Source organism: Oncorhynchus mykiss, chromosome 3 (assembly GCF_013265735.2).
Source record: "Oncorhynchus mykiss isolate Arlee chromosome 3, USDA_OmykA_1.1, whole genome shotgun sequence".
NCBI classification, from domain to species: Eukaryota; Metazoa; Chordata; class Actinopteri; order Salmoniformes; family Salmonidae; genus Oncorhynchus; species Oncorhynchus mykiss.
In genome coordinates, this window is record NC_048567.1 from 50,454,421 (window position 1) to 50,474,073 (window position 19,653).

The 19,653-nt window shown below is 41.7% G+C and overlaps 1 protein-coding gene across 9 annotated transcripts in view; it reads left to right on the top strand.

The window, feature by feature from the left end:
• Window positions 1–618: 618 nt before the first annotated feature.
• osbpl6 (oxysterol binding protein-like 6) overlaps window positions 619–19,653 on the top strand; it is a 64,827-nt gene continuing 45,792 nt past the window's right edge. For 8 of the 9 annotated variants that reach the window (XM_036974479.1, XM_021597229.2, XM_021597235.2 and 5 more), the window contains exon 1: window positions 619–888. The gene's annotated coding sequence lies outside the window, so the exon portion shown is untranslated. Of the gene's footprint in view, window positions 889–16,577; window positions 18,163–19,653 lie in introns of those variants that run through there. The other variant, XM_036974480.1, reaches the window with a different exon arrangement.

Consider the following 19,653-nt stretch of genomic DNA (forward strand, 5'->3'; position numbering starts at 1 on the left):
GGCCGTAGTATGCACACATACAGATCCAGACTTTCTGGATGAGGCCGAAGTATGCACACATACAGATCCAGGACTAAGACCCCAGGCATAAACCACAATGTGACATGGGAACACTTCTAACAGGTAAGAGACCACAGGTTGGTTATCCCACACTGCCAACAATTTGCAGTTACGGAGCGAGCACACTTCTACATGTGCCAGATAGACCTTATAGTACCATCACACACAAGGACCTATAAAAACGAACACCATTTGTCCTGGTGTTGTAGGCCATCACATTAAAATATAAAAGAAAAGTATGTTGCATAGAACAGTGTGTGTCTGTGTTTTAGTATGTTCTTTTGTTCTTTTTATAGGCACAATCAGTAAGATTCCCTGCGGTTCAAGAAGGCTTTCCACTGATTCTTGAATTTCTAAATTATGCTTAGTACAATCCTTCTAACCCCGAAACGTGTTATAATTATAATTCCTCTGTAGCGGTCTGTCTCGGGACGTCAGTCTATCAGGGAACTTGTTCACTGTGCTGACATAAAATAATCCAGTGCCTGGTTTTGCGAAACACAATTGGCCCATTTGCGCTCGGATCCAGTACGGTAATTTCTTCCCTCCAAAACTAATTCTTGCTGCAGGGAGGAGCGTTGAGCATCCGTCTGAGTGACTGCATTCAAGAAGAGAACGGGCATACACAGCACTTTTTTGACTTTCCATTGCTTATGTTCTAAACCTCGATCTCATCTACTGTATTAGCAAGGGGTTTCAACGCGGAGCATCCTAGGCTGACATCATCCGTCTCAATAGGAACGCGGGGTTTTCTGTTGCATAGGGAAGTCGTATCATTTATTTCCTGCGCAAAAAAATTGCAGACATGGTCAATACAACGAAACATCGGTAAGCTAGCAATGTTTTCCATACTTGATCTAACTATTTTATGTGAATTGTTTCCCTGCGCTTTGAAATTGAAGTAAAAAAATAAACATCTAGAAAATGCTATCCATTCAAGTGATAACTCGGCATCCTCAGACACTGTGGAAGGCTACTTATGTTTATAACCCCATCTAACCAATGACTGACTACCTGAGAAATGGATGACAGTCTACTTTTGCTGCATTTGAATGGCCGACTTCTGAATTGAAACATAACTGTCTGCAAAGGGGCCTACAATTAATTCATATTTTAAGTCATATTTAGTGGTACAGTGTCAGTTTATCCTTTAATGATGCGAAAATTGATTGGTGAGTGACGTACATACAAGTTGCATCATCACGCTGTCACTATCTGCAGTGCATGACTTGGACTGAAAAGCAGCCCGTACTCATTTTTTGGCAGCCGGTACTTAGGTACAGGAGCTCCACAATACTTTTGAACTAATATTCTACAAGGGGTGCAGGAGTTGAAGCAGTGGAACGTTTTAGGTGGTGGTACTCAGCTCCTGTGTCAGGCACAGACAATCTGGAATCATCTTTAACGTGTGATTATCATGCACCTTGTATCAACACCTTTTCCAACTCCTCTGCCAGTAGCCTACAATGATATTCTGGATGAGCATCCATCCCATCAGGGAATTTGCTGAAATGAAGGTCAGGAAGTGACATTGCAGTGAAGTTTAAAAATATCCAAAAGGACAAAGCCTTGAGGAAGGGATTTACAAGAGGAATGTTGTAATTATCTGCCTGTTTCTGTTTCTGTTTTTTTAGGACTAGTAATTGATTTAGGACCAAGGAGAGGAGACCTCAATGTATCATTCTTTCACATCAGTTCATAGAGTTCATATCGAATCCCCAGGCAGAACCAGGTCCCATATTCAGAAAGTGGCTCGGTGTAGTAGTGCTGATCTTCTTATTTGTGTGATTTAGAAGGCACAACTGATCCTAGACCAGCACTCTTATTAAAGCCACATTGAGACTAGTTTCACCATTAAACCTTTTCGTCTTTCTGATGACTGGTTTTATTGAAAATTGTGACTCACAATTGGAACCCATGAGCTGTGCTTTAATTAGTCAATAACAGTAGTTAGCTGAAGAGCCTGTGGACCTGAAGGACCCAGTCATTAACATCAGGTTAAATGAGATTCCTTTTGGAAAATGCTTAGTGGTGGTTCTGAGGCCGAAAGAGGGAAACAAATGACTTAACACATTAATGTGTTGTTAATCACTTACTAAACATTGACGTTACTGCACTGCTCTGCTTATATTAGCCACATTTTGCCCTGTGGGAACAAATAAGCCATAGTGAGCAGAACAAGCAAAGAGGTGGGCAGAGCCAAGCACTAGCTAGCGAGATCCTATTGGCACGTTCTAGCATAATCTGCATATTTCCGTAAGGCAACGCCTACTCTGTGAATTGCACGTGTGCAATAACTCAATTCGCCTTTGCACTTACTGTAAACAACGTAATTTTTAAAAACGTTTGCGAAGGGTAATGTCTACAAACCTCAGTCCACTCTGTTCATAACATATTTTGGTTTTGGGGACAGCATTGAGATCAAATGTTTAATCGATGCGAAAATTTGCAGAAAATCTGCCACATTCCATCTTTCCCATCTTCTCACTACCACATGTGACCCGTTTCAGGAAACTAGGTGTATGTCGCGGGCCACTACTTCATATTTAATGTTGTATATTTTTTATTTAGGTTTCTCCCTGCATGCGGTCACTGAGTCCGAGGTGCTAAAGGAGCTCCTTAAACTAGACCCCCCAAAAACATCTGGGTGGTTTAGACCCTGTTTTCTTTAAGGTTGCTGCCCCTACAGTATAATCGCCAAGCCCATCTCTGAACTTTTTAACCTGTCTCTCCTCTCAGGGGAGGTTCTCATTGCTTAGAAGGCAGCCACAGTTAGTCCTTTATTTAAAGGGGGAGATCAAGCTGATCCAAACTGTTATCGGCCTATTTCTATTTTGCCCTGTTTATCAAAAGTATTGGAAAAACTTGTCAATAATCAACTGATTGGTTTTCTTGATGTCTATAGTATTCTCTCTGGTATGAAATCTGGTTTTCCGCTCAGGTTATGGATGTGTCACTGCAACCTTAAAGGTCCTCAATGATGTCACCATTGCCCTTGATTCTAAGCAGTGTTGTGCTGCTATTTTTACTGACTTGGCAAAAGCTTTTGATACGGTAGACCATTCCATTCTTGTGGGCCGGCTAAGGAGTATTTGTGTCTCTGAGGGGTCTTTGGCCTGGTTTGCTAGCTACCTCTCTCAAAGATTGCGTGTATAAAGTCAGAACATCTGCTGTCTCAGCTACTGACTGTCACCAAGGGTGTACCCCAAGGCTCGATCCTAGGCCCCACGCTGTTCTCAATTTACATCAACAACATAGCTCAGGTAGGAAGCTCTCTCATCCATTTATATGCAGATGAAACAGTCTTATACTCAACTGGCACCTCCCCGGATTTTGTGTTAAACGCTCTACAACAAAGCTTTCTTAGTGTCCAACAAGCTTTCTCTGCCCTTAACCTTGTTCTGAACACCTCCAAAACAAAAGTCATGTGGTTTTGTTAAGAAGAATGCCCCTCTCCCCACAGGTGTGATTACTACCTCTGAGGGTTTAGAGCTTGAGGTAGTCACCTCATACAAGTACTTGGGAGTATGGCTAGACGGTACACTGTCCTTCTTTCAGCACATATCAAAGCTACAGGCTAAAGTTAAATCTAGACTTGGTTTCCTCTATCGGAATCGCTCCTCTTTCACCCCAGCTGCCAAACTAACCCTAATTCAGATGACCATCCTACCCATGCTAGAATATGGAGACATAATTTATAGATTGGCAGGTAAGGGTGCTCTCAGGCGGCTAAATGTTCTTTACCATTCGGCAATCAGATTTGCCACCAATGCTCCTTATAAGACACATCACTGCACTCTATACTCCTCTGTAAACTGATCATCTCTGTATACCCACTGGTTGACGCTTATTTATAAAACCCTTTTAGGTCTCACTCCCCCCTATCTGGGATATCTACTGCAGCCCTCATCCTCCACATACAACACCCGTTCTGCCAATCACATTCTGTTAAAGGTCCTCAAAGCACACACATCCCTGGGTCGCTCGTCTTTTCAGTTTGCTGCAGCTAGCGGCTGGAACGAGCTGCAACAAACACTGGACAGTTTTATCTCAATCTCTTCATTCAAAGAATCAATCCTGGACACTCTTAATGACAGTTGTGGCTGCTTTGCGTGATGTATTGTTGTCTCTACCTTCTTGTCCTTTGTGCTGTTGTCTGTGCCCAATAATGTTAGTACCCTGTTTTGTGCTGCTACTATGTTGTACTGCTACTATGTTGTGTTGTCATGTGTTGCTGCCATGCGATGTTGTCGTCTTAGGTCTCTCTTTATGTAGTGTTGTGTTGTCTCTCTTGTCGTGATGTGTGTTTTGTCTTATATTTTTATTTAATTTATGTTTATTTTTACTCCCAGCCCCCACCCCCGCAGGAGGCCTTTTGCCTTTTGGTAGGCCGTCATTGTAAATAAGAATTTGTTCTTAACTGACTTGCCTAGTTAAATAAAGGTTAAAAAAAATCATAATGATAATAATAAAACATCTACAACTTTTATTTAACTTTGCAAGTCACAGTCTTATTTACAATGACAGCCTACTAGTAAACACTTTTTTTTTTAATCGAAATGCGTTTTTTGGCGGAAATGCCTTCTTCAACATGTGAACTTTCATGTGCCTTAATTAACAAACTTGTATGCCATCTGTAAATACAAATAAAAATGTTAAATTACAAGCCTAGTTGGTTTAGCCACAGAAAAAGTAAGCAACCTTCCCACTAGCCATGATTGGCTGAGATAATGAGTGGGCTGGACATGTACTGTATTTTTTTTCTTTTTTTAACCCCTTTTCTCCAAAATTTTGTGGTATGCAATTGTTAGTCTTGTCCCATTGCTGCAACTCCCGTACAGACTCTGGAGAGGCGAAGATCGAGAGCCATGCGTCCTCAAACACAACCCAGCCAAGCCGCACTGCTTCTTGACACAGCGCCAGCTTAACCCGGAAGCAAGCCGCACCAATGTGTCGGAGGAAACACTGTACACCTGGAGACCGTGTCAGAGTGCATTGCGCCCGGCCACAGGAGTCGCTAGTGCGCGATGGGACAAGAACATCCCTGCCGGCCAAACCCTCCCCTAACCCAGACGACGCTGGGCCAATTGTGCACCGCCCCATGGGTCTCCCAGTCGCGGCCGGCTGCGACAGAGCCTGGACTCAAGCCAGGATCTCCAGTGGCACAGCTAGCACTGTGATGCAATTCCTTAGACGACTGCACCACTCGCGAGGCCGAAGTGTACTGTTAGTTAGCTAATGCTAGCTGGCTGCCTCGCTAGCTAACGTTATGTGTATGCAGTGGTGATTTTAGCATGTAAATCTTGGTGGGGCAAAAAATTCATAAAAGTGGGATGCATGCCAGCATTGCACTATAACAGTGACAAACGGTGCCCACAAACAGCCTACGTAAAGCAGCCCCAACAGCAGTCCCAACATCTTACCACTGCTACACCTGGCTATCAGAGGAGCCTTGTCTGGCAGCGAAACAGTTGATTCAGCCTCATTTACTGCCTTTTTAAAAAACATAGCTGATATGGCTGACTTGCTTAAACAAATGTGGTTTTTAATGATAATTGAGATGCACAAACTATGGCATAAGGACAAGGGGCAATCTGTAATTTCCATTAAATCATTAATGAGCGAGCTAGGACGGACGTAGTCATAACTATTTCCCTAGCACTTTTAAAATGTACAGCGACAGAATTCCGAACATAGGCCATTCTTACAGTGTTCTCCCTGTACACCAAGTCAGAACCGTAGGATAAATAACGGGGGCATATACGCAGACAAAAAAAGCTCTTACAATATTCAATGATTACATTTCTCTAAAACAGTTTATCGGCTTTATGTGCACCATAAAGTCAGAACAGTAGGCAAAATTAAGAGGGGTAAATATACCAAATTATTAGGGTGAGGCACATGGGCAACCAACATCTTACTACACAACATACACTTAGTATTAGTTTCTTAGCTACAGTATACATATCTCCCTGGCATATTACATAATTTATGCAGCAGCATACAATACATTTTTGGACTCACCTTGTTGTGCTGTGCTCACTTGAACAGGAAGGTGGCACGGCGGTTCTTCGTGGGCAAATTTTGTCATCAATGTTTGGCATTCTCTGGATTTATGGTTCTTTCAAAACAACTGGGAACTTGGAGTAAACAAGGTTGATTCATGGTGATGTCATTGATTTTCAGGTCGTAGCTCTAGAAAGAGGCCGGATTTACAATTCCGAGCTGGATGACCCTTCAAAACGTATTTTCCCAGTCGGAGCTTGTTTATTCCCGACTTCCCAGTGCTATCATGGTGATGTCATTGATTTTCAGGTCGTAGCTCTAGAAAGAGGCCGGATTTACAATTCCGAGCTGGATGACCCTTCAAAACGTATTTTCCCAGTCGAAGCTTGTTTATTCCCGACTTCCCAGTTGTCTTGAACTCACTGAAGTCAAGTTTTTGTAGTTCCGAGTTAATAGTTGTTTTGAGAGAATAAATATTATTTATTTTTTGCAAAAAATGTGTGGCTCAAAACAGATGGGGCTCTGCCCTGAATGACAGGTTACCACTGTGTGTATGATATTATTATTTGTATATCAGAGCCATTTGCTTGGCTATCTAACATTGAATCTGGTTGATTAGCTACCTGCAGATTCATGCAGGATAGTAACGTCATGAGTTGCGATGATAGTTCATTGTTTAGCTAGCTAGCTACATGTCTTAACAAAAGATGCAAGTAACCATTTCGGGTGTGTTCGTAAATTTAGTCTGGCCATCTACTCCGATTTCAGAGCACTCTCGTCTGAGTGTGCCAGAGCGCAGAATAACTGATGAATTTACGAACGCTCAACACCCGTTGAATATATGGCCGGTGTCAGTAAACGTCGGCAAGAAAGCATAGTTAAATTGTTGCCAGCAGCACAGTTACAGTTACCAATGCTCTGGATAACATAAAAACAGCCTAACTAGCTATGATAGGGCGAGTAAAATGGCCAGAGTTTGGATGGGGGCAAATTTTTAAGAGGGTATGAACGATGCTGAATGGGTGTAGACAAAGAAGAGCTCTCCAGTAGGTACCAAAACATTCAAAGACCATTTTCTCAAAAGTGAGGTTACAAGTTTTTCAATAGCTGAATAACTTTCCCATTGTTCGTCAAATGCATTGTATGATATACCATTTTGTAGCTCTGTGTATCTGCTTTTATCCAATGTAAAAAAACACAGTTTCAAATTTTGCTACATAAGACCGAATCGAGGCGGTCGGTCACATATTTGGTAGTGAGTGGAAACGCCAAGCGGATGTATACATCCAGTGAAATATCTGTCTCATTGTTCTATATGTGGTGTTACTATGCGCTAATTCAAGTTGAAGCAGTTGCAACACTTTAGTCATCACATTCGAATGTGACACCATACGAAATGCACTCGCAACTGATTTAACCTCCTATTGTCAGTAGTTCAATTCATCTAAACCCTGCTGCTCACCCCTCCCACTCATCCAATCAATATTCATTATTACCTGTTAATAATCTCAGACAATAGTTGTGCTCCAATGGGAACAAAGCCCCCTGTGTTCTCTTCCTGTAATATGATCTGCATGAGTCGGTTGTCGGGCCTGCTTAATTGTGCAACAGAAAGGGTGATCAGCGGCATCCTCAGGGCAGCAGACAGTCCCGTCAATACCAGTGTGATAACGATGACTAACTAGGTGGTACTGTACATGTGCCTGATATACCTCTCATCGAAACAAGGAAAACATTAGTACCCCCTTCCCCTGCGTAGGTAAAGTCCTATGTAAATTGGATTTGTTACTGGCGTGTGATTTTAAGTGGTGTGAAATATATGGCTCCCACTGTAGAGTGGTGATTTGTCCTGCGGCGTGAAGTTGTTGTGTCATTCCTTTTCCAGAACATGTGTATGCTTTTGCGTCTACATTTGGACCACTCGACAACAACGACGTATCCAAAATAGACAAGACAACAGACTTGTCCTCACGTATCAATAGAAAATCCCTGCTTCATTGGGCTATGGCTGTAAGCTGCTTAACATGCTGGAAGCACTCAGGGGCACTTGGCTATTCTAAGTGAGCTTCCTCCTCTTCCTCCTCCTCAACCCCTCCCAAATCTAATGGGGGCAGGCGGGAAAAGTAAAGTTTAATCCAACGATTTCAACTGTGCTGGAGACAGCAGGAGCCACTACTGTCCTACTACTATCTTAGTGTTGGGGATACTTAGCTAGGGCACTTGGCCTAGGCCAGTGGATCTGCTGTTGTCACATTTCCTTTGCCAAGGAGGGACATTTAACTCATGGCCGACTGGATGGCCGACAGCCTTTTGGCTAAACCTCCCCGAGGTCTCTGGTATGAATGCCTTTTCCTTCTCTCTCTATGGCAGTTTAGTACTGTGGAGAATTGCCTGGCTGGCTGGCTAACATTCCTGCCATAGAGGCCTTTTGGAAAACACTCAGTGGTGGTTCTGACGCCCGAAAGAGGGAAATAAATGACTCGACACATGAATGTGCCGTTAACTACTTCCTAAACATTGACTTTACTTCACTGCTCTGCTAATATTAGCCACATTTTGCCCTGTGGGCTTGTATGAGCCATTGACATCCCTCATCTACACATCTCAGCATATCATATTCTGATACAGCTCCGTAATGGATGGACTCTTATAATGACATGTTTTGCAGTCTTTGGTAACCAATTTGTACTTTTAATTAGTTGCAAATGAAGCGAACAAGCTGTCCAGCCAGTCATCTTTCCATCCTTTGGTAACGATAAATGCCTGGCAAGGACTATGATTTAGTATTCCACTGAATTTAACACAAATAACAAGATGTGACCAATATTGCGTAAGTCTTTCTATCAGCCATGTGTCTAATAATTAGGGTTGTTTACTCAGTTCCTGCTTTACTATTTGCAGGCTGGTTGGACTGTCTCCCGAGTTCAATTTAATGAACCTTGATCAGTCAAGAAACGGATGTCTGCACAGATGGCTCTAATTAGATTATTTTAATTGTACAAGGAATTCTATCCTTTGGAGTATAGCAGTCTGAAACATCACACTGTTGTAGCCATCCACTCTAATAGAAAACAATCCTACAGTATCCTGGATTTTCCTAGATTCCCTGCCATAGCCAATCACAGAGGCCGTTATTGACAAGTCTCCAAGTGGATGATTTGGATCAGAACCAGATTCTGGAAGGAAAGCACTGTAGCCCATCTGACATTCTTCAGATTAGCTGGAGGGTGAAATCGTGGTTAGATGGGATGGGACTCAGTTGTGGTTTGATGTGGGTGATTAGGCTGAGAAGGCATTTTGGTTCGGAAGAGGTGTAGGTGGGAGGAAAGCCCAGTTTTCTTGACTTGTCATGAAGGTGGTGGGGGGGTTATAGTTATACAACAGGGAACATTTGATAGTACAGGTGCCTATTTGGAAAGAATCATAAGGAAGCATGATTATTATCTGCTTAGTGTTCTCCACAAAGCCTGTATGTTTATATGAAGCTCCATCCATAAGGCAAAATCAACAAGCGCAGCACTTACACAAATTACTGATTTTGCTGAGAGAACTTGATGTCAAAAAGATTGTAGGGGCTGTTTTGTTAGACTTCAGTGCGACTTTTGACATTATCGATCATAGTCTGCTGCTGGAAAATCTTATGTGTTATGGTTTTACACCCCCTGCTATATTGTGGATAAAGTGTTACCTGTCTAACATAACACAGAGGGTTTTCTTTAATGGAAGCCTCTCTGACATAATCTGGTATTCCCCAGGGCAGCTATCTATGCCCCTTAAATTTTTCAATCTTTACTAATGACATGCCAATGGCCTTGAGTAAAGCCAGTATGTCTATGTATGCGGTTGACTCAACACTATACACGTCAGCTACTACAGCGAGTGAAATGACTGCAACACTTAACCAAGAGCTACATTTAGTTTCAGAATGATTGGCAAGGACTAAGTTAGTCCTAAATATTTCAAAAATTAAAGCATTATATTTGGGACAAATCATTCACTAAACTCTAAACCTGAACAAAACCTTGTTATAAATAATGTGGAAATTGAGCAAGTTGAGGTGGCTAAACTGCTTGGAGTAACCTGGATTGTAAACAGTCATGGTCAAAACATATTGATACAACAGTAGGTAAGATGGGGAAGAAGTCTGTCCATAATAAAGTGCTGCTCTGCATTCTTAACAACACTATCAACAAGACAGGTCCTACAGGCCCTAGTTTTGTCAGACCTGCACTACTGTTCAGTCGTGTGGTCAGTTACCACAAAGAGGGACTTAGGAAAATGTCAATTGGCTTAGAACAGGGGAGCACGGCTGGCCCTTGGATGTACACAGAGAGCTAACATTAGTAATATGCATGTCAATCTCCCCTGTCTCAAAGTGGAGGAGAGATTGACTTCATCACTACTTGTATTTGTGAGAGGTATTAACATGTTGAATGCATTGTAATGTTCAAAAAAAAATTGTATAACTGCCTTCATTTTGCTGGTCCTCATGAAGAGTAGCTGCTGTCTTGGCAGCATCTAATGGGGATCCATAATACATACAAATACAAAAGGATACCGTAGACAGTCGCATGGCTAATAAAAGATAATGTGATATGTTTTTCCTTGTTTTAGTGAAGAGATGAACATTTAATGTAGTGCAGTAAGTGTATCGAGTGATTTCAATTCCATCAGACATTTCTGCAGTCCTACGATTGTGCAAATGTTGCTCATAGGTTGCTTACTCATTTCCTCTGCAAATCCCAACTCTGATGGCCAGCGACAGCTGACAGTGTTAGCAAAATGTTTTTAACCTCTTCTTATTATTCACTCCCAGAACAGCACTGCGGTACTTTCAAAGGGTCCAAAAAGGTTAGGGACTAAATAATAGTTGTTCTATAGGGGTATATAGTGGGGTGAGATACTGTGAAACTATGGCCTTGTGTTGGGGACAGATTGAAGCCCGGTCAAGGTCCTAACTTGCTGCACCACAGATAATATGATGAACACTCTTTGAAGTGGGCAGTTGAGAGGAAATAAGGATTTCCTACTAGCCTTTGATCTACAAAAGAAGGCAGGTGTCTGTGTTTGGATGGGACGGTAGTCTCTCTGTTTTGCCTCCCTCTGTCAGTCTGACTCTTGTTTACTTTGTATAGGCCTACAATGTACTAGTAGAGAAAAGCACAGACTGTTCTATGTTCTTGAACCCATATCAGATGGCATTGTTCACACATTTCCCTAGGTGCCGTAACAAAGACTGTAGATGAACAGATCATTGTAATGGACAGATGAACAGAACCGGCAGGACCCCATTCTGTGTGTATATGTGGGCATTTCCATGTAAAAGGTCCCATGAGCACCAACATAGGAGCACATCAAATTGGGCGTCAAATGAAAGCTAAGAGTCTATATTTCTGGGAAATGAAGGCTTAGATACATTTTTTCTACCATTTTCCATCTTAAACATTCGGCATAAGTAAAGGCTTTGATTTCTGGATGGAAAAGGGGTCTTAGAAAATATTTACCAGAAAAAGTCTTAAGGGGAACTGCACCCGCTGATTTGGCCTTGTGTTTTGTCTTGCTCCTCAAGAAATGCTGGCGGCCATGACAAAAGCCAAAAGTGAGTTGGCTTGGGGGTGTGGTTTGATTTGGGTGTGTCCTTGCCACCACCAAGACACACCCATCTGTCAGAATCTTGCCCACTCAATCACAACAAACAAACAGACTGCAGGTTGAGTTCAATAACTACAATAACCTCCCCATTTGGACTGATAGTGTACTATTCAATTCAATAGTAGAAAAAGACAATACAAGTAAAAGTTGTCTAGTAAAAATGTTGTGCCAGGTCTCTCCATTTAGAGACATCAGTATCAATCCCATCTGTCAGTCTGGACTTCATCACATCATCTTGCAAGTCCCCATACATCTTCCTGTGAACACATACACAGCCACTGTTCTATTACCAATGGCAGTTAGTAATAGTATATGTTTGTGTGTCAGACATCACCTATGTTGAAGTTTGAACAAGTCAGACTAAACTCACCTAATTCTTGTTCTCCCAATCGACAACCGTTGGTGAGCATGAACAGGCTGGGGTGAGGACGTTGCCAGCGCCCCCGCATAGCAGCGCATATCAGCTCCTGGCCCCTCGTCAAAGATATTGGTCAGGCACATACAAACACAGAGCACTGATTACATTATCAGTGGTGGTTATGATTAGCGTTGGTGGGACCAACCTGATTGCTGCATTCACCTTTGCATTTCACTTCAGATATCATAAAGTGAAATAGAATGGTGAACACAGCGATCAGGCTGGTTCCACCAGGCTAGGTTATGCCCTGGACATTATATGCATTTTAGAAGTAGAAAATGAGCAACAAATAATGTCTTGTGTTTCACAATTAGGTTATCAAATGTATCAAAATAGTGAATTGGATTAGCTTCTGCATTTGTAGGGGTCTGGCCGGACACTTGCCAACAAGTGGCTGAGTGTTCCATTCAAAAGAAGGCTCACTGCGAAGGCATGTCTGCATGATGTTGACGAGGGCCCCATTGCTGGTCTTCTCTACGCTGCATGTTTGGCTGGAATCTGGACATCTCTCGAACAACTGCAGCAGGCAATATTATGAGGTGGTGTTGACTGGGAGGGCCTGTGACGGGGTGATATAATAGACAGCCTAGTGGTAAATTTCATTTTGTTCTAAAGAAAGGACAAAGCGTTTTGCTAATGCACTTCACAACCCAAAATGATTAGTTGTATCTACTGGGCTGTGGAATTGGCCTGCTATTTCATTTATTTTATTCATAACATTTTTTTTTTTTTTTAAATGTCATGAAAAGCACACATAGTTTATTAAGAAAAATGTAATGCCAAGACCGGTATTAAATACCAAGACCGGAGCAAATCGAGTTCGAGTCCAGACCGACACCAGTTAGCTGACATGACTAAGTGAGTGACTGGCATAACAAGAGAAACTGCTGATGCACAAATGTGAATATTGCACCTTGTGTATTCGACATGAAACGTGTCGTCCTTTGCAGCTCAGTTGGTAGAGCATGGTGCTTGTAATGAATAAATACATTTTTATTTCAGCTCATGAAGCATGGGACCAACACTTTTCCTGTTGCATTCATTTTTTGTTCTGTACATATATACACTGAGTATACTAACCATTAGGAACACCTTCCTAATATTTGAGTTGCACCCCCCCCCCCCCCCTTTTGCCTTCAGAACAGCCTCAATTCATCCGGGCATGGACTCTACAAGGTGTCAAAAGTGTTCCACAGGGATGTTGGCCCATGTTGACTCTATCGCTTCCCACAGCTGTGTCAAGTTGGCTGGATATCCGTTGAGTGGCGGACCATTCTTGATACACACAGGAAACTGTTGAGTGTGAAAAACCCAGCAAGGTTGCAGTTCTTGACACAAACCGGTGCACCTGGCACCTACTACCATACCCCTGTTCAAAGGCACTTAAGTATTTTGTCTGGCCCATTCACCCTCTGAATGGCACAAATACACAGTCCATGTCTCAATTATCTCTAGGGTTAAAAATCCATCTTTAACCTGTCTCCTCCCCTTCATCTACACTGGTTGAAGTGGATTTAACAAGTGACATCAATAAGGGATCATAGCTTTCACCTGGATTCACCTGGTCAGTCTCAATGTGAGAGCAGGTGTTCTTAATGATTTGTATACTCAGTGTATAATACATGCCATTTAGCAGACGTTTTTATCAAAAGCGACTTACTGTAATGTGTGCATAGATTTTACGTATGGGTGCTCCTGGGAATTAAACCCACTACCCAAGGCTATTCTCCCCCGATTAATCAGTTTGGCTGGGTGGCCAGCTCTAGGAAGAGTCCTGGTGGTTCCAAACGTCTTCCATTTAAGAATGATGGAGCCAACTGGGTTCTTGCAGACCTTCAATGCTGCAGACATTTTTTGGTAGCATTTCCCAGAACTGTCTTGGAGCTCTACGGACAATTCCTTCGACCTTATGGCTTGGTTTTTATCTCTGACATTCACTTTCAACTGTGCGACCTGATATAGACAGGAGTGTGCCTTTCTAAATCATGTCCCATCAATTGAATTTACCACAGGTGGATTCCAATCAAGTAGTAGAAACATCTCAAGGATGATCAATGGAAACAGGATGCACCTGAGCTCAATTTCGAGTCTCATAGCAAAGGGTCTGAATACTTATGTATATAAGGTACAGTACCACTCAAACGTTTGGAGACCTACTCATTCAAGGGGTTTTCTTAATTTTTACTATTTTCTACATTATAAAAACGAGGAAATAACACTAATGGAATCATGCATTAACCAAAGAATTGTTCAACAAATCAGTGGGAACCACACATGCAGAGATCATCCGTTCACCTACCCTGTGTCTCACAAAGACACGGCGGTTGGAACCAAAAATCTCAAACTTGAACTCATCAGACCAAAGGACAGATTTCCACCAGTCTAATGTCCATTGCTCATGTTTCTTGGCGCATGCAAACCTCTTCTTATTGGTGTCCTTTAGTAGTGGTTTCGTTTCAGCAATTCAACCATGAAGACCTGATTCACGTCTCCTCTGAACAGTTGATGTTAAGATGTGTGTGTTAGTTGAGCTCTGTGAGACATTTATCTGGCAACTCGAATGAACTTATCCTCTGCAGCAAAGGTAACTCTGGGTCTTTCTTTTGGAAGTTTACATACACTTAGGTTGGAGTCATTTAACCTCGTCTTTCAACCACTCCACACATTTCTTGTCAACAAACTATACTTTTGGTCGGTTAGGACATTTACTGTGTGCATGTCACAAGTAATTTTTCCAACAATTGTTTACAGACCGATTATTTCACTTATAATTCACTGTATCACAATTCCAGTGGGTCAGAAGTTTACATACACTAAGTTGACTGTGCCTTTAAACAGCTTGGAAAATCCCAGAAAATTATGTTACGGATTTAGAAGATTCTGATTTGAGTCAATTGGTGGTGTACCTGTGGATGTATTTCAAGGCCTACCTTCAAACTCAGTGCCTCTTTGCTTGGCTTCATGGGAGACCTCCACAAGTCTGGTTCATCCTTGGGAGCAATTTCCAAACGCCTGAAGGTACCACGTTCATCTGTACAAACAATAGTATGCAAGTATAAACACCATGTGACCGCTCAGCTGTCATACCGCTCAAGAAGGAGACGCGTTCTGTCTGCTAGAGATGAATGTACTTTGGTTCGAAAAGTGCAAATCAATTCCATAACAACAGCAAAGGACCTTGTGAAGATGCTGAAGGAAACAGGTATAAATGTATCTATATCCACAGTAAAACGAGTCCTATATCGACATAACCTGAAAGGCCGCTCAGCAAGGAAGAAGCCACTGCTCCAAAACCGCCATAAAAAAGCCAGACTACGGTTTGCAACTGCACATGGGGACAAAGATTGTACTTTTTGGAGAAATGTCCTCTGGTCTGATGAAACAAAAATATAACTTTTGGCCATAATGACCATTGTTATGTTTGGAGGAAAAAGGGGGAGGCTTGCAAGCCGAAGAACACCATCCCAACCGTGAAGCACAGAGGTGGCAGCATCATGTTGTCGTGGTGCTTTGCTGCAGGAGGGACTGGAGCACTTCACAAAATAGATAGCATCATGAGAAGGAAGATTATGTGGATATATTGAAGCAACATCTCAAGACATCAGTCAAGAGGTTAAAGCTTGGTCGCAAATGGGTCATCCAAATGGACAATGACCCCAAGCATACTTCCAAAGTTGTGGCAAAATGGCTTAAGGACAACAAAGTCAAGGTATTGGAGTGGCCATCACAAAACCCTGACTTCAATTCTATTTGTGGGCATAACTGAAAAAGTGTGTGTGAGCAAGGAGATCTACAAACATGACTCAGTTACTCCAGCTGTCAGGAGGAATGGGCCAAAATTCACCCACATTTTTGTGGGAAGCTTGTGGAAGGCTACCCAGAACGTTTGACCCAAGTTAAACAATTTAAAGGCAATGCTACCAAATACTAATTGAGTGTATGTAAACTTCTGACCCACAGGGAATGTGATGAAAGAACGAAAAGCTGAAATAAATCATTCTCGCTACTATTATTCTGACATTTCACATTCTTAAAATAAAGTGGTGATCCTAACTGACACAAGACAGGGAAATTGTGAAAAACTGAGTTTAAATATATTTGGCGAAGGTGTATGTGAACTTCCGACTTCAACTGTATATGTGGCTGTCATAGTTTATATGTCTTCACTGTTTTTCTACAATGTAGAAAATAGTCAAAATAGAGAAAAATCCTGGAATGAGCAGGTGCCCAAACTTTGACTGATAATGTATGTACTGTGCTTTAGCTGAGATTATTCTTTACACAGTCAAGGTTATTTGTCCAGGCCTCAGTTGTTCCTTGACTAGCACCATTCATTCTCGCTGTCATTAATTCCAACGTTATAACTTCCTATATTAACTGTATCCACAGGTTAATTGGGAGAGAGTGGGGTGATTGCTACTGTTTTTTTGTTTTTTTGAGGCAGTGCTGCCTGCCAGTAGTAATCGTCTCTGATTGACTGAGAGATTCAAGGAGCTGTCATTGTTTAGTAACATAGCAGATGCAACGCATTGAATACATATTTTTGCTTAGTCACAGAAGCTTTTTACTACAGTGTAGTCCCACATCATATGAAGGAATGTGTCTACCTGATTTAGGGGACAGTGTGAACAGTTGGGGCCAATTTCATCGGAAAACTTTTCCTTGGTGTTAAATACAGTCTGAACAAACCTAAAATGTATAAGATGATTGTTCGGATTACGGGATGCCAAGGTCATATTTTTTTTCATATTCTCTTCCAGTTCAAGGGTTGTTCAGATTCAATTAGATCTGTGGAATATACTTTTTTTTAATGGCTAGCTCAGAATATGAGCATTCCAAAAGTAGTTTTTGTATTGGAGTCCTTTTGGGAGCCTAGAAAATGTATTTATAAATCCCATCGTTGGATGGTTGGGTTTCCCAAGGGACTCCATTGGTTAGAATTAGCCTATGGAGATGGGTATTTTCGCATTTCACATAACACGCATTACCTGTCGTTGTTGATGAACCCATCTGTGTCATCAGGGCAGTAACTCGGGTCACTATCAGAGGCCTTATGATGGCGTGTCCTTTTCATAGTAGTCGAGGGAGACTGGAAACAACGGAGGTGTCACAAGGGTACTTGTTGCACAGCACTTTTATCCTGAGGTCTTGCCTGACAAGCAGTGAAAATTAGCAAGTGAACAGTAAATTAAATCATTTTTGGAAATCGCTAAAACATTGCATTCACATTGCTGGACATGTTATGATACCCACCCTTGCTCCTTCTGGTAGGTCCAAGGATCCGTTCATGACCAAGGATCAGTCTGGCACTCAACTATGCACTTTGTCTAACAGAAAAAAACAGGGTCAACTTTTTTTGTTTGGCATACATTTTAAAGTGAAAAAAAACTGAGTCAAAGTGTAATTCCGTTACTGTGGAATTGTGTGCGCGCGTGTGTGTGTGTGGGGAAGGGCTTTGGCTGGATGAATCAACAAGCCCAGGGAGACTCACGGCTGTCTGTGCTTGTTCCAGTGCCATAATCAACAGCATCACAGCAAGCAGCAGTCCACCTTACTTCCCCATCATCATCTGCCCATGACAGGGATTTTGGCTGCTACTACCATGAATGAAAACTGGGATGTTTTTTTTCTCCCGTATAGCCTACAGTCTCAACATTAAGACCAGGCCTATTTTTGCATTTGTCTAATCATGCACTCGTTCTTTGTGCTGCTCTGGTCAAGGAAATGCAAATACACGAGTAACATCAATGGTAAAGCACTGCGTCGTTCACTTTTTATTTGTTTATTTTGTCCTTCGTTGTCTGTTTTGGCTAATAAGGTCTGTCCCATTTTAAGGGGATTTAACGATCACATTTTATAATGGACCTATTGGATTTGACGTCCTTGGGAGCAGGCAGCGTTCAGTAAATAGTCAACACCTTTTCAACAGCTGGAGAGAGGAGAGACAGTATTTACACAGATGTATTACTGTCAATCCATGACACAGGAAAGAGATGACGGTTTGACGAATAAGATCTTTTTGAAAGGTATGATTTATTGTAGCTCCGTCGAGTGTAATCGCTTCTGCAGCATTTCCTTTTGTTATTTTAGCTGATGTTGTCTTTTTGGCCATTTGATTGGGTTTTAAACCGAGGGAATACAATGTTTTGGACATTCAAATGCTGACAAGTTAAGATAGTCATCGAAAATGTATAGATTCTATGACATTGGTTTTTGGTTGAACCTCGACTCACGTTGGTTGATCGCCCTCCACTTCTTTCCTGAGTTGAGATTGTCTTAAAGACATCCATTTTTTTTGGTGTTTTTAATAGAAATTCTAATACAAATATTCAAAAAAAGATTTTGGGATGATGAAACTTAAAATGACTATAACCAGATACAAAGTATGTAAAAAAAGATAATGGACCTATGTATTTCTAAATAAGATCATCTTTGAGAACTAACGATCACCAAAATAAAAACTAGACAGTCAGGGAGAATCTAAAATTCCAGGAGTATTTTTGTCATGGAATTGGGCCCCTATTGATTGTGTTATAATGTTCAAGTCACTCAGATAGCATAAGAACACGGCATAAGCCATTGCAAAATGTGTAGAATTGCAGGAAATTAGCTTTAAAACTTGCAATTCTCTCAGCCCCATGTCAAAAATGTGTCGAATTGCAGGAAATGTGATTTAAAACTGAATTAGTTTTCCTTAGATCCATGACAAAATGTGTAGAGTTGCAGGACATTTGCTTTAATACAGCAAACAATTATCTCCACGCCCTGCCAAGCCCACCACGTAAGCCCCATTTTAATCCAGATAAAAACCCTGGAACTATGTGAGGACAAACTCCCACTATTGGTGAAGAGGACTAGCCATGACTTCTCTGATGTGTTTCTCAGTCTGTTTCTTCTTTGTCAGTGTAAATGCCTCCAAAGAAAGCAGTAAGGCTGCTTTATTCTTGGCAAAAGATCTGATCTGATTGGTCAAAATACCAATTACTGGCAAAAGATCAGAATCGGGCCGCCTGTGTAAACGCAGCCAATGAGACTTGCATGCAAAGGGATTCTTGGGATTTTTAGCATGCTGTGTAATCAATGGACATTGTTTGGTGACATTTCTCCTCGTGTCAAAATAACCCAGAGCTAAGCCCTGCTGGGAAACTGATGTTTGACTAGAGTCTGTTAACAATATGCTAGACACAAGTATCATTCATTATCCCTGCTTAGAGCTGAAGGCATTCTCTTGACCAGTGGTACACACTGTACAAAAGTGACAATGTAAATCAAACACAGGCCACACTACAAAAGTATACAACCTCAAACAGGAACCAGCTATTTGAAATGTAATCATTGTATGTTTTTCCCTGAATCAGGCGAATACCTAGAATTTGTTGAGAAGTTGAGCTACAAGGATAGGGCTGACTCAATGTCAGGGCAACTTCCCCTTCAAGCTAAATATAACATAGCTAGCTTTCTGTATGCACAAGCTAAGCGCCTGATGTGATGTTCAACAGTTTTCAGTGCAGAGGATG